Below are 14,439 nucleotides of genomic sequence, written 5' to 3'. Positions count from 1 at the left end.
ACTAGCTATACTGGGGCTATACTAGCTATACTGGGGCTATACTAGCTATACTGGGCACTGTACTAGCTATACTGGGGCTATACTGGGCACTGTACTAGCTATACTGGGGCTATACTAGCCATACTGGGCGCTGTACTAGCCATACTGGGCCCTGTACTAGCTATACTGGGCCCTGTACTAGCTATACTGGGCCCTGTACTAGCTATACTGGGCCCTGTACTAGCCATACTGGGCCCTGTACTAGCCATACTGGGCGCTGTACTTAGCCATACTGGGCGCTGTACTTAGCCATACTGGGCGCTGTACTAGCCATACTGGGCGCTGTACTAGCCATACTGGGCGCTGTACTAGCCATACTGGGCGCTGTACTAGCCATACTGGGCGCTGTACTAGCCATACTGGGCGCTGTACTAGCCATACTGGGCGCTGTACTAGCTATACTGGGCGCTGTACTAGCTATACTGGGCGCTGTACTAGCTATACTGGGCCCTGTACTAGCTATACTGGGCCCTATACTAGCTATACTGGGCCCTATACTAGCTATACTGGGCACTGTACTAGCTATACTGGGGCTATACTAACTATGCTGTGCACTGTACTAGCTATACTGGGGCTATACTAGCTATACTGGGCACTGTACTAGCTATACTGGGGCTATACTGGGCACTGTACTAGCTATACTGGGCCCAATACTAGCTATACTGGGGCTATACTAGCTATACTGGGCCCTGTACTAGCTATACTGGGCCCTGTACTAGCCATACTGGGCCATGTACTAGCCATACTGGGCGCTGTACTAGCCATACTGGGCGCTGCTAGCCATACTGGGCGCTGCTAGCTATACTGGGCGCTGCTAGCTATACTGGGCGCTGTACTAGCTATACTGGGCGCTGTACTAGCTATACTGGGCGCTGTACTAGCTATACTGGGCGCTGTACTAGCTATACTGGGCGCTGTACTAGCTATACTGGGCTATACTAGCCATACTGGGCACTATACTAGCCATACTGGGCACTATACTAGCCATACTGGGCACTATACTAGCCATACTGGGCGCTGTACTAGCTATACTGGGCGCTGTACTAGCTATACTGGGCGCTGTACTAGCTATACTGGGCGCTGTACTAGCTATATTGGGCGCTGTACTAGCTATACTGGGCGCTGTACTAGCTATACTGGGCGCTGTACTAGCTATATTGGGCGCTGTACTAGCTATACTGGGGCTATACTAGCCATACTGGGCACTATACTAGCCATACTGGGCACTATACTAGCTATACTGGGCGCTGTACTAGCTATACTGGGCGCTGTACTAGCTATACTGGGCGCTGTACTAGCCATACTGGGGCTATACTGGGCACTGTACTAGCTATACTGGGGCTATACTAGCTATACTGGGCACTGTACTAACTATACTGGGCACTGTACTAGCTATACTGGGCCCTGTACTAGCTATACTGGGCCCTGTACTAGCCATACTGGGGCTATACTGGGCCCTGTACTAGCCATACTGGGCCCTGTACTAGCCATACTGGGCGCTGTACTAGCCATACTGGGCGCTGTACTAGCCATACTGGGCGCTGTACTAGCCATACTGGGCGCTGTACTAGCCATACTGGCCCCTGTACTAGCCATACTGGCCCCTGTACTAGCCATACTGGGCCCTGTACTAGCCATACTGGGCCCTGTACTAGCTATACTGGGCCCTGTACTAGCTATACTGGGCCCTGTACTAGCCATACTGGGGCTATACTAGCCATACTGGGCACTGTACTAGCTATACTGGGGCTATACTAACTATGCTGTGCACTGTACTAGCTATACTGGGGCTATACTGGGCCCTTACTAGCTATACTGGGGCTATACTAGCTATACTGGGCACTGTACTAGCTATACTGGAGCTATACTAACTATGCTGTGCACTGTACTAGCTATACTGGGGCTATACTAGCTATACTGGGGCTATACTAGCTATACTGGGCACTGTACTAGCTATACTGGGGCTATACTGGGCACTGTACTAGCTATACTGGGGCTATACTAGCCATACTGGGCGCTGTACTAGCCATACTGGGCCCTGTACTAGCTATACTGGGCCCTGTACTAGCTATACTGGGCCCTGTACTAGCTATACTGGGCCCTGTACTAGCTATACTGGGCCCTGTACTAGCTATACTGGGCCCTGTACTAGCTATACTGGGCCCTGTACTAGCTATACTGGGCCCTGTACTAGCCATACTGGGCGCTGTACTAGCTATACTGGGCGCTGTACTAGCTATACTGGGCGCTGTACTAGCTATACTGGGCCCTGTACTAGCTATACTGGGCCCTATACTAGCTATACTGGGCCCTATACTAGCTATACTGGGCACTGTACTAGCTATACTGGGGCTATACTAACTATGCTGTGCACTGTACTAGCTATACTGGGGCTATACTAGCTATACTGGGCACTGTACTAGCTATACTGGGGCTATACTGGGCACTGTACTAGCTATACTGGGCCCAATACTAGCTATACTGGGGCTATACTAGCTATACTGGGCCCTGTACTAGCTATACTGGGCCCTGTACTAGCCATACTGGGCCATGTACTAGCCATACTGGGCGCTGTACTAGCCATACTGGGCGCTGTACTAGCCATACTGGGCGCTGCTAGCTATACTGGGCGCTGCTAGCTATACTGGGCGCTGTACTAGCTATACTGGGCGCTGTACTAGCTATACTGGGCGCTGTACTAGCTATACTGGGCGCTGTACTAGCTATACTGGGCGCTGTACTAGCTATACTGGGCTATACTAGCCATACTGGGCACTATACTAGCCATACTGGGCACTATACTAGCCATACTGGGCACTATACTAGCCATACTGGGCGCTGTACTAGCTATACTGGGCGCTGTACTAGCTATACTGGGCGCTGTACTAGCTATACTGGGCGCTGTACTAGCTATATTGGGCGCTGTACTAGCTATACTGGGCGCTGTACTAGCTATACTGGGCGCTGTACTAGCTATATTGGGCGCTGTACTAGCTATACTGGGGCTATACTAGCCATACTGGGCACTATACTAGCCATACTGGGCACTATACTAGCTATACTGGGCGCTGTACTAGCTATACTGGGCGCTGTACTAGCTATACTGGGCGCTGTACTAGCCATACTGGGGCTATACTGGGCACTGTACTAGCTATACTGGGGCTATACTAGCTATACTGGGCACTGTACTAACTATACTGGGCACTGTACTAGCTATACTGGGCCCTGTACTAGCTATACTGGGCCCTGTACTAGCCATACTGGGGCTATACTGGGCCCTGTACTAGCCATACTGGGCCCTGTACTAGCCATACTGGGCGCTGTACTAGCCATACTGGGCGCTGTACTAGCCATACTGGGCGCTGTACTAGCCATACTGGCCCCTGTACTAGCCATACTGGCCCCTGTACTAGCCATACTGGGCCCTGTACTAGCCATACTGGGCCCTGTACTAGCTATACTGGGCCCTGTACTAGCTATACTGGGCCCTGTACTAGCCATACTGGGGCTATACTAGCCATACTGGGCACTGTACTAGCTATACTGGGGCTATACTAACTATGCTGTGCACTGTACTAGCTATACTGGGGCTATACTGGGCCCTTACTAGCTATACTGGGGCTATACTAGCTATACTGGGCACTGTACTAGCTATACTGGAGCTATACTAACTATGCTGTGCACTGTACTAGCTATACTGGGGCTATACTAGCTATACTGGGGCTATACTAGCTATACTGGGCACTGTACTAGCTATACTGGGGCTATACTGGGCACTGTACTAGCTATACTGGGGCTATACTAGCCATACTGGGCGCTGTACTAGCCATACTGGGCCCTGTACTAGCTATACTGGGCCCTGTACTAGCTATACTGGGCCCTGTACTAGCTATACTGGGCCCTGTACTAGCTATACTGGGCCCTGTACTAGCTATACTGGGCCCTGTACTAGCCATACTGGGCGCTGTACTTAGCCATACTGGGCGCTGTACTTAGCCATACTGGGCGCCATACTGGGCGCTGTACTAGCCATACTGGGCGCTGTACTAGCTATACTGGGCGCTGTACTAGCTATACTGGGCGCTGTACTAGCTATACTGGGCGCTGTACTAGCTATACTGGGCGCTGTACTAGCTATACTGGGCCCTGTACTAGCTATACTGGGCCCTGTACTAGCTATACTGGGCCCTGTACTAGCTATACTGGGCCCTGTACTAGCTATACTGGGCACTGTACTAGCTATACTGGGGCTATACTAACTATGCTGTGCACTGTACTAGCTATACTGGGGCTATACTAGCTATACTGGGCACTGTACTAGCTATACTGGGGCTATACTGGGCACTGTACTAGCTATACTGGGCCCTATACTAGCTATACTGGGGCTATACTAGCTATACTGGGCCCTGTACTAGCTATACTGGGCCCTGTACTAGCTATACTGGGCCATGTACTAGCCATACTGGGCGCTGTACTAGCCATACTGGGCGCTGCTAGCTATACTGGGCGCTGCTAGCTATACTGGGCGCTGCTAGCTATACTGGGCGCTGTACTAGCTATACTGGGCGCTGTACTAGCTATACTGGGCTATACTAGCCATACTGGGCACTATACTAGCCATACTGGGCACTATACTAGCCATACTGGGCGCTGTACTAGCTATACTGGGCGCTGTACTAGCTATACTGGGCGCTGTACTAGCTATATTGGGCGCTGTACTAGCTATACTGGGCGCTGTACTAGCTATACTGGGCGCTGTACTAGCTATATTGGGCGCTGTACTAGCCATACTGGGGCTATACTAGCCATACTGAGCACTATACTAGCCATACTGGGCACTATACTAGCTATACTGGGCGCTGTACTAGCTATACTGGGCGCTGTACTAGCTATACTGGGCGCTGTACTAACTATACTGGGGCTATACTAGCCATACTGGGGCTATACTGGGCACTGTACTAGCTATACTGGGGCTATACTAGCTATACTAGGCACTGTACTAGCTATACTGGGCACTGTACTAGCTATACTGGGCCCTGTACTAGCTATACTGGGCCCTGTACTAGCCATACTGGGGCTATACTAGGCACTGTACTAGCTATACTGGGGCTATACTAGCTATACTGGGCGCTGTACTAGCTATACTGGGGCACTACCTACCCATACTGGGGTAACTATACTAGCCATACTGGGACAACTATGCCAGCTATGACACCCCCCCCCCCCCCTCCAGCCACCGTCCACCAGGACGCGCGCACTCCAAAACACTCCCCTTCCCCCGCGGCCCCCGAATAAAAATTTGGTCAAAGTGGTCCCCGGGCCGGAAAAGGTTGGGGGGGACCCCTGTATTGCGGTTTTCAAAAACACTGTCGAATGCTGGGTATACACGGCAGTTTCTTTCCTTATCAATCGAGCAGCTGATGGCTCAATTGATAATATCCGACAGGTCCGATGACCTGCCGGATAGATTCCCCGCTCAATCCCCGCCGGAGGACAATAGCGGGGAATCGAGCGGCTGATAAGGTGCACCGGCGGGTATGAGCGGGAATCGATCCGCGCGGACGAGCGGTGATGCGCTGGCTCGATCCGGCGTATAATTGGATCCGTGTATGCCCAGCATAAAACAGCACTGTATTCTAAATAGCCATACTGGGGCATTAGAATAAAGATATGCAGCTGTCAGGTAAGCAGTAAAGAAAGAAGGGGGAGAGAAACACTTGATTTACAATGAAAGATAGCACTGTCAAAAACAGATTACAGTGTGTAAATCACATGGACAGCAGAGCAAGCTGAGAGGATAGCCCTGACAGCAAAGGAATGAGAATAGAACTGATAACCGAAGATAGTTCTGTCAGCAGAGGAAAGACAAAATACAGAGCAGAAAAATGACAGGCTGGAAAACACAGGCAGACACTGCATACACAGTCGCAGCCAGATGACATCACTGTAACTGTACACTACCAGAAGCTAATTTGCATGCTGCACAGTGATTGGAGGAAGGAGCTGCTGGAGAAAGGAGCTGCTGGAGGAAGTAGGAATCAGCTGGAGGGCATTGTAAACTTGCCAACCAACATGTGGCTGCGCAGTATACTAGCAATGCAGTAACATAAATAAGGACATCTGACAGGTATAGTACAGCAAACATACACTTTTATTTATTAAAGCAGTATTAAGCAACACATCAGATATTTTTTTTAGGATCAAATGTTAAGGTCACTTCCTCTTTAAGGACCGGCCACTTTTTTTCCATTCAGACCACTGCAGCTTTCACGGTTTATTGCTCGCTCATACAACCTACCACCTAAATGAATTTTGGCTCCTTTTCTTGTCACTAATAAAGCTTTCTTTTGATGCTATTTGATTGCTCCTGCGATTTTTACTTTTTATTATATTCATCAAAAAAGACATGAATTTTGGCAAAAAAATGATTTTTTTAACTTTCTGTGCTGACATTTTTCAAATAAAGTAAAATTTCTGTATACATGCAGCGCGAAAAATGTGGACAAACATGTTTTTGATAAAAAAAAACCCATTCAGTGTATATTTATTGGTTTGGGTAAAAGTTATAGCGTTTACAAACTATGGTGCCAAAAGTGAATTTTCCCATTTTCAAGCATCTCTGACTTTTCTGACCCCCTGTCATGTTTCATGAGGGGCTAGAATTCCAGGATAGTATAAATACCCCCCAAATGACCCCATTTTGGAAAGAAGACATCCCAAAGTATTCACTGAGAGGCATAGTGAGTTCATAGAAGATATTATTTTTTGTCACAAGTAAGCGGAAAATGACACTTTGTGAGGAAAAAAAAAAAAAAAAAAAAGTTTCCATTTCTTCTAACTTGCGACAAAAAAAAATGAAATCTGCCACGGACTCACCATGCCCCTCTCTGAATACCTTGAAGGGTCTACTTTCCAAAATGGGATCATTTGTGGGGTGTGTTTACTGTCCTGACATTTTGGGGGGTGCTAAATTGTAAGCACCCCTGTAAAGCCTAAAGGTGCTCATTGGACTTTGGACCCCTTAGCGCAGTTAGGCTGCAAAAAAGTGCCACACATGTGGTATTGCCGTACTCAGGAGAAGTAGTATAATGTGTTTTGGGGTGTATTTTTACACATACCCATGCTGGGTGGGAGAAATATCTCTGTAAATGACAATTTGTTAATTTTTTTTACACACAATTGTCCATTTACAGAGATATTTCTCCCACTCAGCATGGGTATGTGTAAAAATACACCACAAAACACATTATACTACTTCTCCTGAGTACGGCGATACCACATGTGTGGCACTTTTTTGCACCCTAACTGCGCTAAAGGGCCCAAAGTCCAATGAGTACCTTTAGGATTTCACAGGTCATTTTGAGAAATTTCGTTTCAAGACTACTCCTCACGGTTTAGGGCCCCTAAAATGCCAGGGCAGTATAGGAACCCCACAAATGACCCCATTTTAGAAAGAAGACACCCCAAGGTATTCCGTTAGTAGTATGGCGAGTTCATAGAAGATTTTATTTTTTGTCACAAGTTAGCGGAAAATGACACTTTGTGAAAAAACACAATTAAAATCAATTTCCGCTAACTTTTGACAAAAAATAAAATCTTCTATGAACTCACCATACTCCTAACGGAATACCTTGGGGTGTCTTCTTTCTAAAATGGGGTCATTTGTGGGGTTCCTATACTGCCCTGGCATTTTAGGGGCCCTAAACCGTGAGGAGTAGTCTTGAAACGAAATTTCTCAAAATGACCTGTGAAATCCTAAAGGTACTCATTGGACTTTGGGCCCTTTAGCGCACTTAGGGTGCAAAAAAGTGCCACACATGTGGTATCGCCATACTCGGGAGAAGTAGTACAATGTGTTTTGGGGTGTATTTTTACACATACCCATGCTGGGTGGGAGAAATTTCTATGTAAATGGACAATTGTGTGTAAAAAAATCAAACAATTGTCATTTACAGAGATATTTCTCCCACTTAGCATGGGTATGTGTAAAAATACACCCCAAAACGCATTATACTACTTCTCCTGAGTACGGCGGTACCACATGTGTGGCACTTTTTTACACCCTAAGTACGCTAAGGGGCCCAAAGTCCAATGAGTACCTTTAGGATTTCACAGGTCATTTTTGTTTCAAGACTACTCCTCACGGTTTAGGGCCCCTAAAATGCCAGGGCAGTATAGGAACCCCACTAATGACCCCATTTTAGAAAGAAGACACCCCAAGGTATTCCGTTAGGAGTATGGTGAGTTCATAGAAGTTTTTATTTTTTTGTCACAAGTTAGCGGAAATTGATTTTAATAGTTTTTTTTCACAAAGTGTCATTTTCCGCTAACTTGTGACAAAAAATAAAATCTTCTATGAACTCACCATACTCCGTACGGAATACCTTTGGGTGTCTTCTTTCTAGAATGGGGTCATTTGTGGGGTTCCTATACTGCCCTGGCATTTTAGGGGCCCTAAACCGTGAGGAGTAGTCTTGAAACCAAATGTCGCAAAATGACCTGTGAAATCCTAAAGGTACTCATTGGACTTTGGGCCCCTTAGCGTACTTAGGGTGTAAAAAAGTGCCACACATGTGGTACCGCTGTACTCAGGAGAAGTAGTATAATGCGTTTTGGGGTGTATTTTTACACATACCCATGCTAAGTGGGAGAAATATCTCTGTAAATGACAATTGTTTGATTTTTTTACACACAATTGTCCATTTACATAGAAATTTCTCCCACCCAGCATGGGTATGTGTAAAAATACACCCCAAAACACATTATACTACTTTTCCTGAGTACGGCGGTACCACATGTGTGACACTTTTTTGCAGCCTAGGTGCGCTAAGGTGCCCAACGTCCTATTCACAGGTCATTTTGAAGCATTTGTTTTCTAGACTACTCCTCGCGGTTTAGGGCCCCTAAAATGCCAGGGCAGTATAGGAACCCCACAAGTGACCCCATTTTAGAAAGAAGACACCCCAAGGTATTCCGTTAGGTGTATGGCGAGTTCATAGAAGATTTTATTTTTTGTCACAAGTTAGTGAAAAATGACACTTTGTGAAAAAAAACCAATAAAAATTAATTTCCGCTAACTTTTGACAAAAAATTAAATCTTCTATGAACTCGTCATACACCTAACATAATACCTTGGGGTGTCTTTTTTTTCTAAAATGGGGTCACTTGTGGGGTTCCTATACCGCCCTGGCATTTTACAGGCCCAAAACCGTGAGTAGTCTGGAAACCAAATGTCTCAAAATGACTGTTCAGGGGTATAAGCATCTGCAAATTTTGATGACAGGTGGTCTATGAGGGGGCGAATTTTGTGGAACCGGTCATAAGCAGGGTGGCCTTTTAGATGACAGGTTGTATTGGGCCTGATCTGATGGATAGGAGTGCTAGGGGGGTGACAGGAGGTGATTGATGGGTGTCTCAGGGGGTGGTTAGAGGGGAAAATAGATGCAATCCATGCACTGGGGAGGTGATCGGAAGGGGGTCTGAGGGTTTGGCCGAGTGATCAGGAGCCCACACGGGGCAAATTGGGGCCTGATCTGATGGGTAGGTGTGCTAGGGGGTGACAGGAGGTGATTGATGGGTGTCTCAAGGTGTGATTAGAGGGGGGAATGGATGCAAGCAATGCACTGGCGAGGTGATCAGGGCTGGGGTCTGAGGGCATTCTGAGGGTGTGGGCGGGTGATTGAGTGCCCTAGGGGCAGATAGGGGTCTAATCTGATAGGTAGCAGTGACAGGGGGTGATTGATGGGTAATTAGTGGGTGTTTAGGGTAGAGAATAGATGGAAACACTGCGCTTGGGTGGTGATCTGATGTCGGATCTGCGGGCGATCTATTGGTGTGGGTGGGTGATCAGTTTGCCCGCAAGGGGCAGGTTAGGGGCTGATTGATGGGTGGCAGTGACAGCGGGTGATTGATGGGTGGCAGTGACAGGGGGTGATTGATGGGTGGCAGTGACAGGGGGTGATTGATGGGTGATTGATAGGTGATTGACAGGTAATCAGTGGGTTATTACAGGGGAGAACAGATGTAAATATTGCACTGGCGAATTGATAAGGGGGGGTCTGAGGGCAATCTGAGCGTGTAGGCGGTCGATTGGGTGCCCGCAAGGGGCAGATTAGGGTCTGATCTGATAGGTAACAGTGACAGGTGGTGATAGGGAGTGATTGATGGGTGATTGATGGGTAATTAGTGGGTGTTTAGAGGAGAGAATAGATGGAAACACTGCGCTTGGGTGGTGATCTGATGTCGGATCTGCGGGCGATCTATTGGTGTGGGTGGGTGATCAGATTGCCCGCAAGGGGCAGGTTAGGGGCTGATTGTTGGGTGGCAGTGACAGGGGGTGATTGATGGGTGATAGGTGATTGGCAGGTGATTGACAGGTGATCAGTGGGTTATTACAGGGAAGGACAGATGTAATTAATGCACTGGCGAATTGATAAGGGGGGGGGTCTGAGGGCAATCTGAGCGTGTGGGCGGGTGATTGGGTGCCCGCAAGGGGCAGATTAGGGTCTGATCTGATAGGTAACAGTGACAGGTGGTGATAGGGGGTGATTGATGGGTAATTAGTGGGTGTTTAGAGAAGATAACAGATGTAAACGATACATTTGGGAGGTAATCTGACGGCGGGTTTGCGGGCGATCTAATGGTGTGGGTGGGTGATCAGATTGCCCGCAAGGGGCAGGTTAGGGGCTGATTGATGGGTGGCAGTGACAGGGGGTGATTGATGGGTGATAGGTGATTGGCAGGTGATTGACAGGTGATCAGTGGGTTATTACAGGGAAGAACAGATGTAATTAATGCACTGGTGAATTGATAAGGGGGGGTCAGAGGGCAATCTGAGCGTGTGGGCGGGTGATTGGGTGCCCGCAAGGGGCAGATTAGGGTCTGATCTGATAGGTAACAGTGACAGGTGGTGATAGGGGGTGATTGATGGGTAATTAGTGGGTGTTTAGAGAAGATAACAGATGTAAACGATACATTTGGGAGGTAATCTGACGGCGGGTTTGCGGGCGATCTAATGGTGTGGGTGGGTGATCAGATTGCCCGCAAGGGGCAGGTTAGGGGCTGATTGATGGGTGGCAGTGACAGGGGGTGATTGATGGGTGATAGGTGATTGGCAGGTGATTGACAGGTGATCAGTGGGTTATTACAGGGAAGAACAGATGTAATTAATGCACTGGTGAATTGATAAGGGGGGGTCAGAGGGCAATCTGAGCGTGTGGGCGGGTGATTGGGTGCCCGCAAGGGGCAGATTAGGGTCTGATCTGATAGGTAAAAGTGACAAGTGGTGATAGGGGGTGATTGATGGGTGATTGATGGGTAATTAGTGGGTGTTTAGAGGAGAGAATAGATGTAAACAATGGATTTGGGAGGTGATCTGATGTCGGATCTGTGGGCGATCTATTGGTGTGGGGGGGTGATCAGATTGCCCGCAAGGGGCAGGTTAGGGGCTGATTGATGGGTGGCAGTGACAGGGGGTGATTGACGGGTGATTGATGGGTGATTGACGGCTGATTGACAGGTGATTGACAGGTGATTGACAGGTGATCAGGGGGATAGATGCATACAGTAAACAGGGGGGGGTGGTCTGGGGGGGGGGTCTGGGGAGAATCTGAGGGGTGGGGGGTGATCAGGAGGGGGCAGGGAGCAGGGGGGGGGATAAAAAAAAAAATAGCGTTGACAGATAGTGACAGGGAGTGATTGATGGGTGATTAGGGGGGTGATTGGGTGCAAACAGGGGTCTGGGGGGTGGGCAGGGGGGGGTCTGATGGGTGCTGTGGGCGATCTGGGGCGGGGGGGGGAGAAAATCAGTGTGCTTGGTGCAGACTAGGGTGGCTGCAGCCTGCCCTGGTGGTCCCTCGGACACTGGGACCACCAGGGCAGGAGGCAGCCTGTATAATACACTTTGTAAACATTACAAAGTGTATTATACACTTTGTATGCGGCGATCGCGGGGTTAACATCCCGCCGGCGCTTCCGTATAGCCGGCGGGATGTTGCGGCGAGCGAGCGGTGACAGGCGCCGGCGGAGGATCGCGTCACGGATGACGCGATCGCTCCGCCCATGCCCTTAAATAGACCGCCGCCTCTGTGGGTGAGGCCGTCCTGCAGGGCTCCACTTCCCCGCCGCCCCTGTGTAGTGGGCGGTCGGGAAGTGGTCATCTTCAAGGATGGTAAAATCGCGATTGCAGTAAAATCGCTCAGAAAAGCGCTTATAGTGTGTCTGCGCTTTTATGCTGAGAAGGGGTGAAACAGTGAGAAGAGAAATGCTGAAAGAGATGGAAGAAGATAGTTAAGTGACAAGACAATATACTCTGTACAGCGCTGCGGAAGATGGCGGCGCTATATAAATACTAAATAATAATAATTATAATTTGCCTCACCAGGATTGCACTTTTATTTAGCTTTTGTGTATGACAAGAAGACACAGTCAGCACTACGGGAAGACGGAAACAAAGGTGAATGAGGGAGGGCTGGTGCACACCAAGAGTGCTTCTGAGCGTTTTTCAAATCAACAGTGATTTGAAAAGCGCTTGGCTAATGTTACCCTATGACAGTGCTCTCACAGCAGCGTTGTGATTTTTCAAAATTGCAAACACGCAGCATGTAGCATTTTTTGGAGCGATTCATTCAAAAATCGCTCTGAAATCGTTTCACTTAATCGCACTCGCAAATTGCTAGAGTTTGCTATTGTGATTTTGGCGTGCACTAGCCCAGAGAGAGGAGTGGAGAGAAATTGAGAATAGCCTGAGATGAAGAAGGGAGCTTATCTGTATTGCAGTCCCACATCACACAGAGGCTACTTGCCTGTAATAGGACTCCTGTCCCTGTCAGTCTCTCACACAAGTCAGAAAGCAGCCCTCCTGGAGTCTAGGGACTGTCAAAAACTTTTCAACTTGTTCAACGCCTTATCCACACATGCAGTCATTATAACATTGGGGAGAGACAAGACAGATGTTTCCCCATGGACTCTCCAGGCAAGCTCTGCATCATGCTGTGTATATTTACCAGCTTGCCTGCCCTCTAATTGCACTTTTATCAGCTAGCCTAGTGTTTCACATTGCCTTACAACAACAAACCTGAATACACCAGGCACTGGACTGGCCCTAAATCACTGAAAGAAAGGTAGCCTGGGGGGAGATTGCCCCCTTCCCCCCTGGCTAGTCTGCGCCTGATAACTCACCTTCTTTATTTATATAATTTACAGCCTATGCAAATGATAAGTGTGAATAACTCATGCAATGTTCCTCCTATAACCAAACATTAAAATTTGGATCTCATTGGAAAACTGTGTGGCCACAACACACCACATTCCATCATGGCAGTTTTGTAAATATTGTATAGATAGAGGAAAGATTAGATTAGCCACAAAGACATGACTCCTACCTACTGGTGATATAATGTCAGAGATAAATATAAAAATATGAATGTAAAATCAAGAAACAGGGGTTCCTGTTAGATTAACTTCCCTCCTGTTTTATCAGCTCCAAATGCATTTAAGATGTAAGCTGTACAGAAAGCAAAAGTTAATCAAACTGCATTTTCTTTGTTAGTGCGATTTTAATTTGCTGGATTTCTAGCATTGCAATGTTCACTCTTCCTCCATCACATCCCTGTTGGCTGATTTCTCCTCCCTGCCTCCTGTGGATGGATGAAGTGTTCAGGTATCTGCGATCACCCCGCCCTCCTTTGTTCCGAACATCTCTCGCCCTCCTCTACAGTGGAAGTTTTCTGATTCTCCTCTCTGGCTGTGAATGCTTCTCCCCCTACAGCTGGGCTTTGAAGTTTATTTTTCCTTTGTCATTGTCCCACCTCCAGCCCTAAGCCCTTCTATGGAAGACGCCGTTTCTAGTCATCTTGTTATTTACTGTCACATTGCTGGATGCCTTTCCCTTCTCCTCTCCCTGATCACTCACCCGCTTGTTCAGTCCCCTTCCACTCACCGCCTCCACTGTTCACAATCAGAAGTCGACACACAAAAGATGGCCGCCCCGCCTTGTCATACGCCGGCAACGCTGCATCTCCTTGGCAACCCCCAGCCAATCACAGATAGCTGGTACCCGGCTGATCTCTCGCCTCTCCTCCTTTATTTTGCTCACTGGTCTTTTCTTTCAATGTACATGTCAAAAGGTTCATGTCAGACTCAGGCTTGGACTGGCCAGGGGGAAGGGGGGCAATCTCCCCCCAGGCCACCTTTCATTCAGTGATTTAGGGCCAGTCCAGTGCCTAGTGTATTCAGGTTTGTTGTTGTAAGAGAATGTGAAACACTAGGCTAGCTGATAAAAGTGCAATTAGAGGGCAGGCAAGCTGGTAAATATACACAGCATGATGCAGAGCTTGCCTGGAGAGTCCGTGGGGAAACATTTGTCTTGCCTCTTCCCAATGTTATAATGACTGCATGTGT

At 48.1% G+C, this 14,439-nt stretch overlaps 1 protein-coding gene across 5 annotated transcripts in view; it reads right to left on the bottom strand.

The window, feature by feature from the left end:
* The window catches only part of LOC137538544 (RNA-binding protein 4B-like), a 198,432-nt gene extending 184,387 nt beyond the window's left edge, over positions 1-14,045 (bottom strand). For 4 of the 5 annotated variants that reach the window (XM_068260780.1, XM_068260783.1, XM_068260781.1 and 1 more), the window contains exon 1: positions 13,952-14,038. The gene's annotated coding sequence lies outside the window, so the exon portion shown is untranslated. Of the gene's footprint in view, positions 1-13,951 lie in introns of all 5 variants that reach the window. The other variant, XM_068260784.1, reaches the window with a different exon arrangement.
* Between the last annotated feature and the right edge of the window lie 394 nt (positions 14,046-14,439).

The sequence above is a fragment of the Hyperolius riggenbachi genome, chromosome 11, assembly GCF_040937935.1.
Source record: "Hyperolius riggenbachi isolate aHypRig1 chromosome 11, aHypRig1.pri, whole genome shotgun sequence".
Classification (NCBI taxonomy): Eukaryota; Metazoa; Chordata; class Amphibia; order Anura; family Hyperoliidae; genus Hyperolius; species Hyperolius riggenbachi.
Note: the sequence above shows the minus strand (reverse complement) of the source record. Positions and strands in the feature narration are given on the sequence as shown.